The 13,002-nt window shown below is 42.1% G+C and overlaps 1 long non-coding RNA gene across 1 annotated transcript; it reads left to right on the top strand.

Annotated features, from left to right (window-relative positions):
- The first annotated feature begins 9,910 nt into the window (after nt 1–9,910).
- LOC118940105 (uncharacterized) lies at nt 9,911–12,180 on the top strand. The gene is made up of 3 exons (XR_005036706.2): nt 9,911–11,486; nt 11,559–11,615; nt 11,706–12,180. It is a non-coding gene; the product is annotated as an uncharacterized LOC118940105 (long non-coding RNA).
- The last annotated feature ends 822 nt before the right edge of the window (nt 12,181–13,002 follow it).

The following is a 13,002-nucleotide window of genomic DNA, read 5'->3' as shown; positions in this document are numbered from 1 at the left end:
CCAGGAGCAGTAAATACCCTGTGGTTCTGTGGCATTTAGAGGGATGTGAGAGCAACCAGGATGTTCTTTTATCAGAATGTACCAGGACTTTCTTTTATTTAGCCTATCCCTCTCTGTAATGACACTTTAAGTAGCACTGGAAATAGCTGACTAATGTCGGGTCTGAAATGTTCCCAGTCTGTTCACCTTGGAAGCTTGAAGCTTGGTTGAAAGGTACATCCACTGATTTCAAAGGTGCATTTCATTTGCACAGCAGCGTGTACCAGCCAGGTGAACGGACTTAACACTTGATAAAGAAATCAAATCAGCAATATTATGAACACTGGATGACCCGACCAGTGCTGGTATGCAAATGTTGCACCATTCTTCAAAGGCTTCATAAATCCAGCCCAGACTTTACGTTTCCATAAATAGAAGTTAGGTCACCAAATGGTTCAGATTGTGGGCAAATGAAATACCCAAAGCATGGCTAGTCGTTTTTTCTGTATCAATATAGTGAACATTTCTTGATACACTGCCTCAAGCACAAAATATAGAGATTCAGAGATGGTACCTGCTTCTCATCTGTTATTTGCTTGTTTAGCAGTTATCACATATCTGTTGGTTATAGTGCATTAGTCTTTGTTACAGTAAATATGCTAAAGATCATTACCATGATTGTGAAGGTGGCTGTTACTGTAATAAAGGTATTTGTCTGTTGCAGACTTTACCTTAGAGATTATTATAAAGCCTGCTTCCCTTACAGCGAATGAGGGGGAGTGATTGACTGAATTTATCTAATTAGCTCTGAAGTTGCTCTAAGAGTCCCCATCTATTCCCCACGTAATCAATTGGAGGCATTCTGCACTGTGTTCTGTTTACTATACAAAGCCATGCTCTGGGATATTGAAGGATATTCTTGGGAGTGGAGCCATAGTCAGTTGGATTTAGGCTAATGCACACATTGTTTGTAAACTGGTTTTAGTTGACGAGTCCCAGCACTATATTTCCAATACCCTTTGTGGTCAAGTTATTATGCTTTAAACCATACAGCATCTCCAAAGCCAAAAGCATGTACCTTGTATTATCCCCATGTAACGACGTGCGCTGAGAGTCGGGAAGCAAGTTCAGCGAGTAAGTGTTTTAATAAATAAATGCAACATTATACAAAACAAGAAACATGAACAATGCACAGACAATAAATAAAAACAGAAACAATAACGCCTGGGGAAGGAACCACGGGAGTGACATATATTTGGAAGGTAATCAGGGAAGTGATGGAGTCCAGGAGTCTGATGATGCGCAGGTGCACGTAACGATGGTGACAGGTGTGCGCAATAATGAGCAGCCTGGTGACCTAGAGGCCAGAGGGGGAGCACACGTGACAGTACCCCCTCCCCGACGCTCGGCTCCAACTGCAGGACGCTGACCAAAATGACGATCCCTGGGATCAGGAGCGGACCGGACACCTCTGGCGCAGGAAGCATGGCAGGAGCATGGCGACCTTGAACACCGGAGAGAGAGCATACCTAACGATACCCCCTCCCCGGCGCGTTTGGGTCCAGCCACAGGACGCCAACCCAAGGGACAATCCTGGGGATCAGGAGCGGACACGCCTGCTGATGCGTGGGAACCTGTCGCCGGCTGGGATGCGGGAGCCTGGCGATCCGGCTGAGGCATGAGAGCCTGTAGCGGCTCCCGGACTTGACGTCATTCCACCTGACACATAAAAAACACTCCCTGATGCTTCCCTTAGGTGAGGCGTTATTCTGTAACGATGTGCGCTGAGAATTGGGAAGCAAGTTCAGGGAGTGAGTGTTTTTAATAAATCAACGCAACATAATACAAAACACGAACACCGCACAGACATGAAACTGAAACAGAACAATAACGCCTGGGGAAGGAAATCAGGGAAGTGATGGAGTCCAGGTGAGTCTAATGACGCGCAGGTGCGCATAATGATGGTGACAGGTGTGCGCCATAGTGAGCAGCCTGGTGACCTAGAGGCCGGAGAGGGAGCACAGGTGACACCCCATTTAAATACAAATAAATAACAGAATAATATCTCATAAAATAGTGTTGTTGAGGAGCAGATTGTTGGTTAGTCTCCTTGCTATTGTTTTCCCCTTCAAAACCAAGTTGCAATGTAACATCTGCTGTGAACAGTATGCATTCTGATTGAGTCCTATGAAGGTCTGTATCATGTGGAAAGATATTAGAAATCCAATTCATACATATTCGACAATGGCAGGTGAATATGTCTCTGACTGTGAGATCAATAATTTCCCGCTGAATATTTACTTGGATTACTCTCTCTGAGGGTGTCTCAGGGAGAGTTGGGATATGCAAAAAACAAATTTCCAATTCACAAATGTGTATAATACACAAGTGTGAAAAATAACAAATATAAGCAATCACCAAATTATTATTATTATTATTTACACTATATGTCTCTGACTGTGAGGTCAAACATTTCCCACTGAATATTTATTTGGACTATTATTTAATGAAGACGTAAGGATATGGCATGTGTGTGTGCAAGAATGTGTTTGTGCACACACGCACGTGTGTTATTTTCAGGCACCAGTCATGGATTAACAGAGAAATTCTCAATGCTCACTCCAGCACAGCTCTATTGGCACCTGTCTTGGCTGTGCATCTTCCATATGATGCACAGACTAATCCCTACCTGCAAATGTGTTTCCTGAAGGACAGATAAGAGCTGTCACATATATCTGGATATTTTTCTTCAAATCGCCTTACTGCTAATGTCCCGAATTGGTGTAATGGGCACAGGTGATTTGGAGACATGGCCAGACGAAGAAGTAAATGGAACATTCCAATCTCCCCACAGGCAATGAACTAGCTAATTGTGAATCGGAAAGCCAGTGCACATAATCTATGCAGGAATCCAGAGAACAAGCCAATCACCATCTCACCTGTAACCATTTTAGACATGGCAATTTAATCATGGTATATATAAATGATAAGTAGCAATGCACCAACATATATATATATAAGTATAAGTAACATATATATATATAAGTATGTCAGTGTGCACAAGCAATAGGCATAATCATTTGCATTACTCAGAAATAGTAGAAAGTCATCCCTTTCAGATGGATTGGCCAGTCACATCACTGACGCTGTACTATTTTAAGAATTTTAACAAGCACTTGTGTTCAGCCTTTGGAGAGAATTCTGTAAATGAGTCCCTAGACAAAGAATACTAAATCTGTTTGTTAGACAGTATGCCCATATATGTCCCCAGTGGTCTCACTCAGCCATATCAACCCTTTGATTCATTTGGATAGGACTTGTAGGTAGTAGTCAATGTCATATTTTAAGATGTTAAAACGTATTTTACAGTGGTGGGTAAGTCCGGGGTAATTTACAACGCTGGCAACCATGGCCCCGGAGTGCCATACATAACGTGTTTTTGTGATAGACCAACACATAAGTAAACTTAAACTGGGAGAGGCAGTGTAGCTCCTCTTTTTAGGGTCAAATCAGTGCTTTGGGTTCTTATTTGTAAAGATAGCAACAAAGATAAGCACTTGTTGTAATGGGTGTTTTGCTGACTGAAAATCAGTGTTGGGTAGGTTACTTTCTAAATGTAATCCGTTACAGTTACTACATACCTGTCCAAAATTGTAATCAGTAACGTAACTTTTGGAATACCCAAACTCAGTAACGTAATCTGATTACATAGTTACTTTTAGATTCTTTTCACTTTATTAAGAGGCATTCGAAGAAGACAAAAATGTATCTTACCAATTTAACGATATCTATTGCAAGATAAATCAATGTTAAAGTTTACATGGCTGGCCATATATGGATGCTACATTTTATGTTTTAGTTATGTAGGCTTTTTCAAACCCATCGCTTTTTACTACATATGATATCAAGATTAAATTATATCTTTACATCAATATATATTTGTCCAAAAATGGATGTAGCAACTAAATATTGCCCCTTTAAGTCTATCAAAAAAAAAGTGTGTGAATTTGAGCATGTGTCCATTAGGCCTATGGATATTTATTTTTATCAGCATGAATTAGATTGAGCAATAAAAGTCCCACTTTTATTCAATAGGCTGGGATCCGCAGTATGCAGCTGTCGTAAGAGCTCATTCTTCACTGGCTGTCCACTGGTTTCAAAAACAATCATTTATAGGCAGCTTAAAGTTCTTTAATTCAACCATTATTGGGTTCAAATACACGTTTAGATTTGCGAACAGCCTTCCACAACAACCACAATCTGTGAGGCGCAAATAGCTAAATGAGAGAGCAGCAGTGTGATTCACATCAATGCGCTATGTAGATATCAATAATAAGTGATATCCGTATCGCCGTAGACTACACCACTGCTGTCATCCTTACCTCCAAGCATTTATTCAAGTTGGATAATCTTTGGATGCCGACAGCAGCCGCACCATGTGCACACTACAAACTGTGACAACTTAATTAATTTGAATGTTTAACTCTGGGTTGTGTTGTGCACCATGCCCCCTTTATGCAGCATACAGAACCAGTCACAAGTTTGGACACACCTACTCATTCAAGGGTTTTCCTTTATTTGTACAATTTTCTACATTGTAGAATAATAGTGAAGACAAATCAAAATAGGTTTAAACAAATCAAAATAGGTTTTATATTTGAGAATCTTCAAAGTAACCACCCATTGCCTTGATGACAGCGTTGCACACTCTTGGCAATTTCTCAACCAGCTTCATGAGGTAGTCACCTGGAAAGCATTTCAATTAACAGGTGTGCATTCTTAAAAAATTAATTTGTGGAATTTCTTTCCTTAATGCGTTTGAGCCAATCAGTTATGTTGTGACAAGGTGTGTGTGTGTGTGTTTGTGTGTGTGTGTGTGAGGGGGGGGGGGGGGATACAGAAGAAGGTCCTAATTGGTAAAATATAAAGTCCATAGTATGGCAAGAACAGCTCAAATAAGCAAAGAGAAACGACAGTCCATCATCACTTTAAGACTTGGTCAATCAATCCGGTAAATCTCAAGTTATTTCAAGTACAGTCGCCAACACCATCAAGCGTTATGATGAAACTGGCTCTCATGAGGACCGCTACAGGAAAGGAAGACCCAGAGTTACCGCTGCTGCTGAGGATACGGTGGGGAGTATTTGACACACTTGCGATTTTGCAGGTTTTCCAACTTACAAAACATGTAGAGGTCAAAGGTACACTTCAACTGTGAGAGACGGAATCTAAAACAAAAATCCAGAAAAATCACATTGTATGATTTTTAAGTAATTAATTTGCATTTTATTGCATGACGTAAGTATTTGATCACCTACCAACCAGTAAGAATTCCGGCTCTCACAGACCTGTTAGTTTTTCTTTAAGAAGCACTCCTGTTCTCCACTCATTACCTGTATTAACTGCACCTGTTTGAACTCGTTACCTGTATAAAAGACACCTGTCCACACACTCAATCAAACAGACTCCAACCTCTCCACAATGGCCAAGACCAGAGAGCTGTGTAAGGACATCAGGGATAAAATTGTAGACTTGCACAAAGCAGGGATGGGCTACAGGACAATAGGCAAGCAGCTTGGTGAGAAGGCAACAACTGTTGGTGCAATTATTAGAAAATGGAAGAAGTTCAAGATGACGGTCAATCACCCTCGGTCTGGGGCTCCATGCAAGATCTCACCTCGTGGGGCATCAATGATCATGAGGAAGGTGAGGGATCAGCCCAGAACTACACAGCAGTACCTGGTCAATGACCTGAAGAGAGCTGGGACCACAGTCTCAAAGAAAACCATTAGTAACACACTACGCCGTCATGGATTAAAATCCTGCAGAGCACGCAAGGTCCCCCTGCTCAAGCCTGCGCATGTCCAGGCCCGTCTGAAGTTTGCCAATGACCATCTGGATGATCCAGAGGAGAAATGGGAGAAGGTCATGTGGTCTGATGAGACAAAAATAGAGCTTTTTGGTCTAAACTCCACTCGCCGTGTTTGGAGGAAGAAGAAGGATGAGTACAACCCCAAGAACATCCCAACCGTGAAGCATGGAGGTGGAAACATCATTCATTGGGAATGCTTTTCTGCAAAGGGGACAGGACAACTGCACCATATTGAGGGGAGGATGGATGGGGCCGTGTATCGCTAGATCTTGGCCAACAACTTCCTTCCCTCAGTAAGAGCATTGAAGATGGGTTGTGGCTGTGTCTTCCAGCATGACAAAGACCCGAAACACACAGCCAGGGCAACTAAGGAGTGGCTCCATAAGAAGCATCTCAAGGTCCTGGAGTGGCCTAGCCAGTCTCCAGACCTGAACCCAGTAGAAAATCTTTGGAGGGAGCTGAAAGTCCGTATTGCCCAGCGACAGCCCCGAAACCTGAAGGATCTGGAGAAGGTCTGTATGGAGGAGTGGGCCAAAATCCCTGCTGCAGTGTGTGCAAACCTGGTCAAGAACTACAGGAAACGTATGATCTCTGTAATAGCAAACAAAGGTTTCTGTAGCAAATATTAAGTTCTGCTTTTCTGATGTATTAAATACGTGTCATGCAATAAAATTAAAATTAATTACTTTTTTGGATTTTAGATTCCGTCTCTCATATTTGAAGTGTACCTATGATAAAAATGACAGACCTCTACATGCTTTGTAAGTAGGAAAACCTGCAAAATCGGCAGTGTATCAAATACTTGTTCTCCCCACTGTAAGTTCATTAGAGTTACCAGCCTCCGAAAATGCAGCTCAAATAAATGCTTCACAGAGTTCAAGTAACAGACATATTTCAATATCAACTGTTCAGAGGAGACTGCGTGAATCAGGCTTTCATGGTGAAATTGCTACAAAGAAACCTCTACTAAAGGACCCCAAAAGAAACACGAGCAATGGACATGAGACCGGTGGAAATCTGTCCTTTGGTCTGATGAGTCCAAATTTTCAGATTTTTTGGTTCGTGAGACGCAGTGTAGGTGAATGGATGATCTCTGCAGGTGTGGTTCCCACCATGAAGCATGGAGGAGGTGTGATGGTGCTTTTCCGGTGACACTGTCAGACACTGTCAGTGATTTATTTATAATTCAAGGCACACTTAATAAACAGCATGGCTACCACAGCATTCTGGAGTAATATGCCATCCCATCTGGTTTGCGCTTAGTGGGACTATCATTTGTTTTTCAACAGGACAATGACCCAAAACACTCCTCCAGGCTGTGTAAGGTCTATTTGACCAAGAGTCATCAGATGACCTGGCCTCCACAATCACCCGACCTCAAACCAAATTAAATGGTTTAGGATGATATGGACTGCAGAGTGAAGGAAAAGCAGCCAACAAGTGCTGAGCATATGTGGAAACTCCTTCTAGACTGTTGGAAGTGCATTCCAGGTGAAGCTGGTTGAGAGGATGTCAAGAATGTGCAAAGGGTGGCTACTTTGAAGAATATTACTAGATGATTATATATGTGTTAGTTTTGATGTCTTCACTATTATTCTACAATGTAAAAATACAGATAAACCTTTAGATCTGTCGGAAAGATATCAGTTTGTCTCTGTAGATGGTTTGTCCTCTGAGAAATCAACTGTAAATGTTGGTGGTTCCTCGAGGCTAGGTTTTAGGACCACTATTGTTTTCATTATATATTTTACCTCTTGGTGATGTCATTTGGAAACATAATGTTAAAAACTTCTTAGGATGAGGCGTCCAGTCAGCGGAACACCTGTCGACAACATCCAGTGAAATTGTAGGGCGCGCAATTAATATATAAGTATCTTATATTGGTTAAAAACTTAAATTCTTGTTAATCTAACAGCATTGTCTGATTTACAATAGGCTTTACAGCTAAAGCATACCTTGCGATTGTTTGAGGACGGCGCCCCACGTCTACATATTTTTCAACCAGCACAGCCTTCATAAAATCACAAATAGCGATTAAATAATCACTTACTTTTTGATAATCTTCCTCTCTTTGCAACCTCAAGGGTCCCAGCTACAACATGCATGGTCATTTTTTTTAGATAAAACCCTTCTTTATTTCCCAAAGTCTGTTTAGTTGGCGCCATCAATTTCAGTTATCCACTGCAGAGCAAGGAATCCAAAAAGCTACCGCTAAACTTTATTACAACAAGTCACAAGAAGAAACAAGAAACTAAGTTTCTATTTAATCCTCAGGTTCCCTAAAATATAATTTAACTATAATATTTCATACAGAAAGAAGTATGTTCAATAGAAAAGTAAAATTAGATTTCCAACTGACTCCTTGTACCAAAACTCAAAATTCTTCCTCGTTTTGGAAGACAAAAGCCTGAAACCTTGAACAAAGCCTGTTGACATCTAGTGGTTGCCGGAATTGCATAGGACCCATAGTTTACCATTGAAAAAGCGTGGGATCTGAAAAAAAACTAAATCTGGTTGGTTTATCATTGGATTTTCTCCTACCATATCAATTGTGTTATAGTCTCATACATTATTTTAACATTTGTACAAACTTCAAGGTGTTTTCTATCCAATGTTACCAATTAAATGCATATCCTGGCTTCTGGGCCTGAGTAAAACGCAGTTTACTTTGGGCACGTCAGTCAGGCAGAAATTCTGAATAAAGGACCCAACCCTAAGAAGTTTGAACTTTCACTGCTATGCAGATGACACACAGCTGTACATTTCGATGAAACATGGTGAAGCCCAAAAATTGCCCTCCCTGGAAGCCTGTGTTTCAGACATAAAGAAGTGGATGGCGACAAATGTTCAAGATTTAAATTCAGACAAAGCAGAAATTCTAGTTCTAGGTCCCAAGAAACCAAGACATCTTCTGTTGAATCTGAAAATTAATCTTGATGATTGTACAGTCGTGTCCAATAAAACTGTGAAGGACCTCGACGTTACTCTGGACCCTGATCTCTCTTGACAAAAATATCAAGACTGTTTCAAGGATAGCTTCTTTCCATCTACGTAACATTGCAAAAATCAGAAACTTTCTGTCCAAAATTGATGCAGAAAAATGTATCCATGCTTGTCACTTCTAGGTCAAACTACTGCAATGCTCTAATTTCCAGCTACCCGGATAAAGCACTAAATAAACTTCAGTTAGTGCTAAACACGGCTGCTAGAATCTTGACTAGAACCCCAAAATTTTGTCATATTACTCCAGTGCTAGTTTCTCTACACTGGCTTCCTGTTAAGGCAAGGGCTGATTTCAAGGTTTTACTGCTAACCTACAAAGCATTACATGGGTTTGATCCTACCTATCTTTTTGATTTGGTCTTGGCGTACATACCTATACAGGATGCAGGCCTCCTTACTCTCCCTAGAATTTCTAAGCAAGCAGACTCATCTCTTCAGTAGGTCCTATGATTGAGTGTAGTCTGGCCCAGGAGTGTGAAGGTGAACGGAAAGGCACTGAAGCAACGAACCGCCCTTGTTGTCTCTGCCTGGCTGGTTCCCCTCTCTCCACTGGGATAATCTGCCTCAAACCCTATTACAGGGGCTGAGTCACTGGCTTACTGGTGCTCTTCCATGCCGTCCCTAGGAGGGGTGCGTCACATGAGTGGGTTGAGTCACTGACGTGATCTTCCTGTCTGGGTAGGCGGTTCGTGCCGTGGGGGAGATCTTCGTGGGCTATACTAGGCCTTGTCTTAGAATGGTAAGTTGGTGGTTATATCCCTCTAGTCGTGTGGGGCCTGTGCTTTGGCAAAATGGGTGGGGTTATATCCTGCCTGTTTGGCCCTGTTCGGGGGTGTTGTCGGACGGGGCCACAGTGCCTCCCGACCCCTCCTGTCTCAGCCTCCAATATTTATATTGCAGTAGTTTGTGTCGGGGGGCTAGAGTCAGTCTGTTATATCTGGAGTATTTATCCTGTCTTATCCGGTGTCCTGTGTGAATTTAAGTATGCTCTCTCTAATTCTCTCTCTTTCTCTTTCTTTCGTTCTCTCGCTTTCTCTCTCAGGACGTGAGCCCCAGGACCATGCCTCAGGACTATATGGCCTGATTACTCCTTGCTGTCCCCAGTCCACCTGGTTGTGCTGCTGCTCCAGTTTCAACTGTTCTGCCTGCGGCTATGGAACCCTGACCTGTCCCAGTCCTGCTGTCCCAGTCCTGCTGTTTTCAACTCTCTAGAGACAGCAGGAGCGTTAGAGGTACTCTGAATGATCGGCTATGAAAAGCCAATTGATATTTACTCCTGAGATGCTGACCTGTTGCACCCTCTACAACCACTGTGATTATTATTATTTGACCCTGCTGCTCATCTTGAACATCTTGGCCATGATCTGTTTTAATCTCCACCCTGCACAGCCAAAAGAGGACTGGCCACCCCTCATAGCCTGGTTCCTCTCTAGGTTCCGGCCTTTCTAGGGAGTTTTTCCTAGCCACCATGCTTCTACACATGCATTGCTTGCTGTTTGGGGTTTTAGGTTGGGTTTCTGTACAGCACTTTGTGACACCAGCTGATGTAAGAAGGGCTTTATAAATACATTTGATTGATTTATTGAATGAGTAGGGTTGTCCGAACTTTTGACTGGCACTGTATGTCTTTGCAGTGCATTAACTACTGTCACTGGCATCCAACCTTGTAACAATGGTTAATTATTATTTAAATAATAAGATAAACAAACCCCTAATGGAGGTGAAAGTCACATCCATTGGGAGTGTTGTGACAGTGAGACTGGAGAGACAGCCAGGTCTCCTGTTCGATGATGGATGGTGACAATGGCTTCCATTATTTCAGAAGACAGAAGCAGAATGCCTTTTGGTGTTGTTGAGGAGGACGTAATTACACAATGCCCTGTCAAAACACATCAGACTAATGGAGGTCTTTGAGTTCACTCTAAAACATTCATTAAGTACGTGTTGATACAGGCGTACTAAATGATGGGAGGTATAAAGCTTAATGACATGGATGTACGGAAACATTTATAAAAAATGTCCTCGATTTATACTTGAACTTAGTTGTAAGATAATTTCCGACAGTGTGCTTACGTTCGATTCATAAAAAATATTGAGCATAAAAAAACCTTGCTTGTGCAGGTTCTAAGAAGCCCATTTGTAACTTATGCACCTGTGATCAATAAATCTCAAATTAACTTAAAATTGACAGCACCTGAGCATGCCTTACAATCAGTGATTTCCTGTTGTAGAATGCTTGCACAAATTAGGGTTTAGTCAGGAATAGCCATGGACCGAAAGAGAAAAGCAAACATTTTGGAAGATGAGATCAGGGCAATGGTAGAGGAGATTGAAGACATGCAACATGTATTTTTCGGTGGACAAAATAGTGGGTTGACAAAGCCAAACAGGTAGCTTGGGAGTGTGTCTCCGATGCAGTGAACGAGGTGGGGCAGCAAGACAGAACTGTGGCTGATGTGAAAAATACATGGTCAGACCTTAAACTGCAATGGAAAAAAATAATAGCCATACATAACCGCAGCATTAAGGAGCGAGAGGGGGCCCGGCACGCCGGATCTCCCCCTAATGGACCAGCGGATCGGGGAAATCATTGGGGAAAGCGCATACACTGACACATGCTCCGACGGCAACGGTGAATGTTAAAAAAGGTGAGTTTCTTCTATTTTTCAAATGGTTTAATCCCAACTTTTACATCGTTTATCAGTGACATCAGAAAGTGACGTCGGAGTGCGAAACCCGAAAACTGCATCACTGGATCACGGTAAGTAATTAGGAGAATGTGAAACTTGGTTGTCAGTAACTTAATATACAAGACAAGCACTGATTTTTAAACATTATTTTATATACATAGAAAATGGGGGAAGCTGCGTTGCAGACCGTGCACCGGGTGAGGGTGCCCACTCCACCAAGGGAAGCTGTGTTGCAGCCCGTGCTCCCTCCACCCAGGGATAAAGTGTGTGAGTCTTCCAAATCAGCAGGTGCCCGGAGTGAGGGGGAAGGTTTGGCCACAGGTGTCGAGGGTCCGTCCACATCTGCGTACATGCTCCAGGATGAAGTCCGTGAGGCCCCGGTTCATAAGCGTCACAGACCCGCAGGTGACAAGAGTGAGGGGGAATGTTTGGCCACAGGTGTCAACGGTTCATTCACATCTGCATCCACAGTTCGTGTGTTGACCACCTCAGTCCTGCAAGGAAGAACAAGTTGAACACATTGGTTGGGCAGATTGTGACTGAACTCGGAAGAATATGCAGGGTTTTGACTCCTTCACCTAATGTAATTGTTGAATGTTTTCCACAACATTAATAAAAAAACCTATGCTTTGTAAATTGTCTGGCATTCTGTTTCTTACCAATCTCGGTATGAGCCGCCTCCTTTTCACTGCATCAGCCGGGGCATGTACTCCATTGAGTAGTGGGTTAGGAGGCTCTTTGGGGTCCATTCTAAACTCCGCATCCATTTCAATACCATGCCTCAGGGCTATGTTGTGGAAGACACCACATGGCATTATTATGCGTGTCACCTTTGATTGGGGAGGGAAACCATTAATTCTTAAAACAGGCCAACATTTTATATTTAGGTTTGAAATTGCACACCAATATTCTTGTCAAACAAACTACTAATGGGCAATGCAATTACTGAGATGTCTCCTTAGCCTGTTTGGGTGCATGTCCCATTAGCGGGATACCTACGACAACATCCTGTGAAATTGCAGAGCGCGAAGTTCAAAATACAAAAATCGTAATATTAAACAGTCATGAAAATACAAGTGTCATACATCATTTAAAAGCGTAACTTCTTGTTAATCCAACCACGTTGTCAGATTTCAAAAAGGCTTTATTGTGAAAGCATACCATGCGATCATCTGAGGACAGCGCCCCACACCAAAATACTTTTTCATTGCGCACAGGCATCAAACTCACAAATAGCGATTAAATAAATCACTTACCTTTGAAGATCTTCCTCGGTTTGCAATCCCAAGGGTCCCAGCTACACAATGAATGGTCGTTTTGTTTGATAAAGTCCATCTTTATATCCAAAAAAGTATGTTTAGTTGGCCCTAATGATCTCAGTAATCCACTCTTTCAACATGCATACAAACTAATCCAAAAATGTACCAGTAAATTTCATCCAAACAATCCTCAGATACT

This window comes from Oncorhynchus mykiss, chromosome 17 (genome assembly GCF_057628025.1).
Source record: "Oncorhynchus mykiss isolate SJ-2025 chromosome 17, ASM5762802v1, whole genome shotgun sequence".
Lineage (NCBI taxonomy): Eukaryota > Metazoa > Chordata > Actinopteri > Salmoniformes > Salmonidae > Oncorhynchus > Oncorhynchus mykiss.
This window is presented reverse-complemented; position numbering and strand designations above follow the sequence as displayed.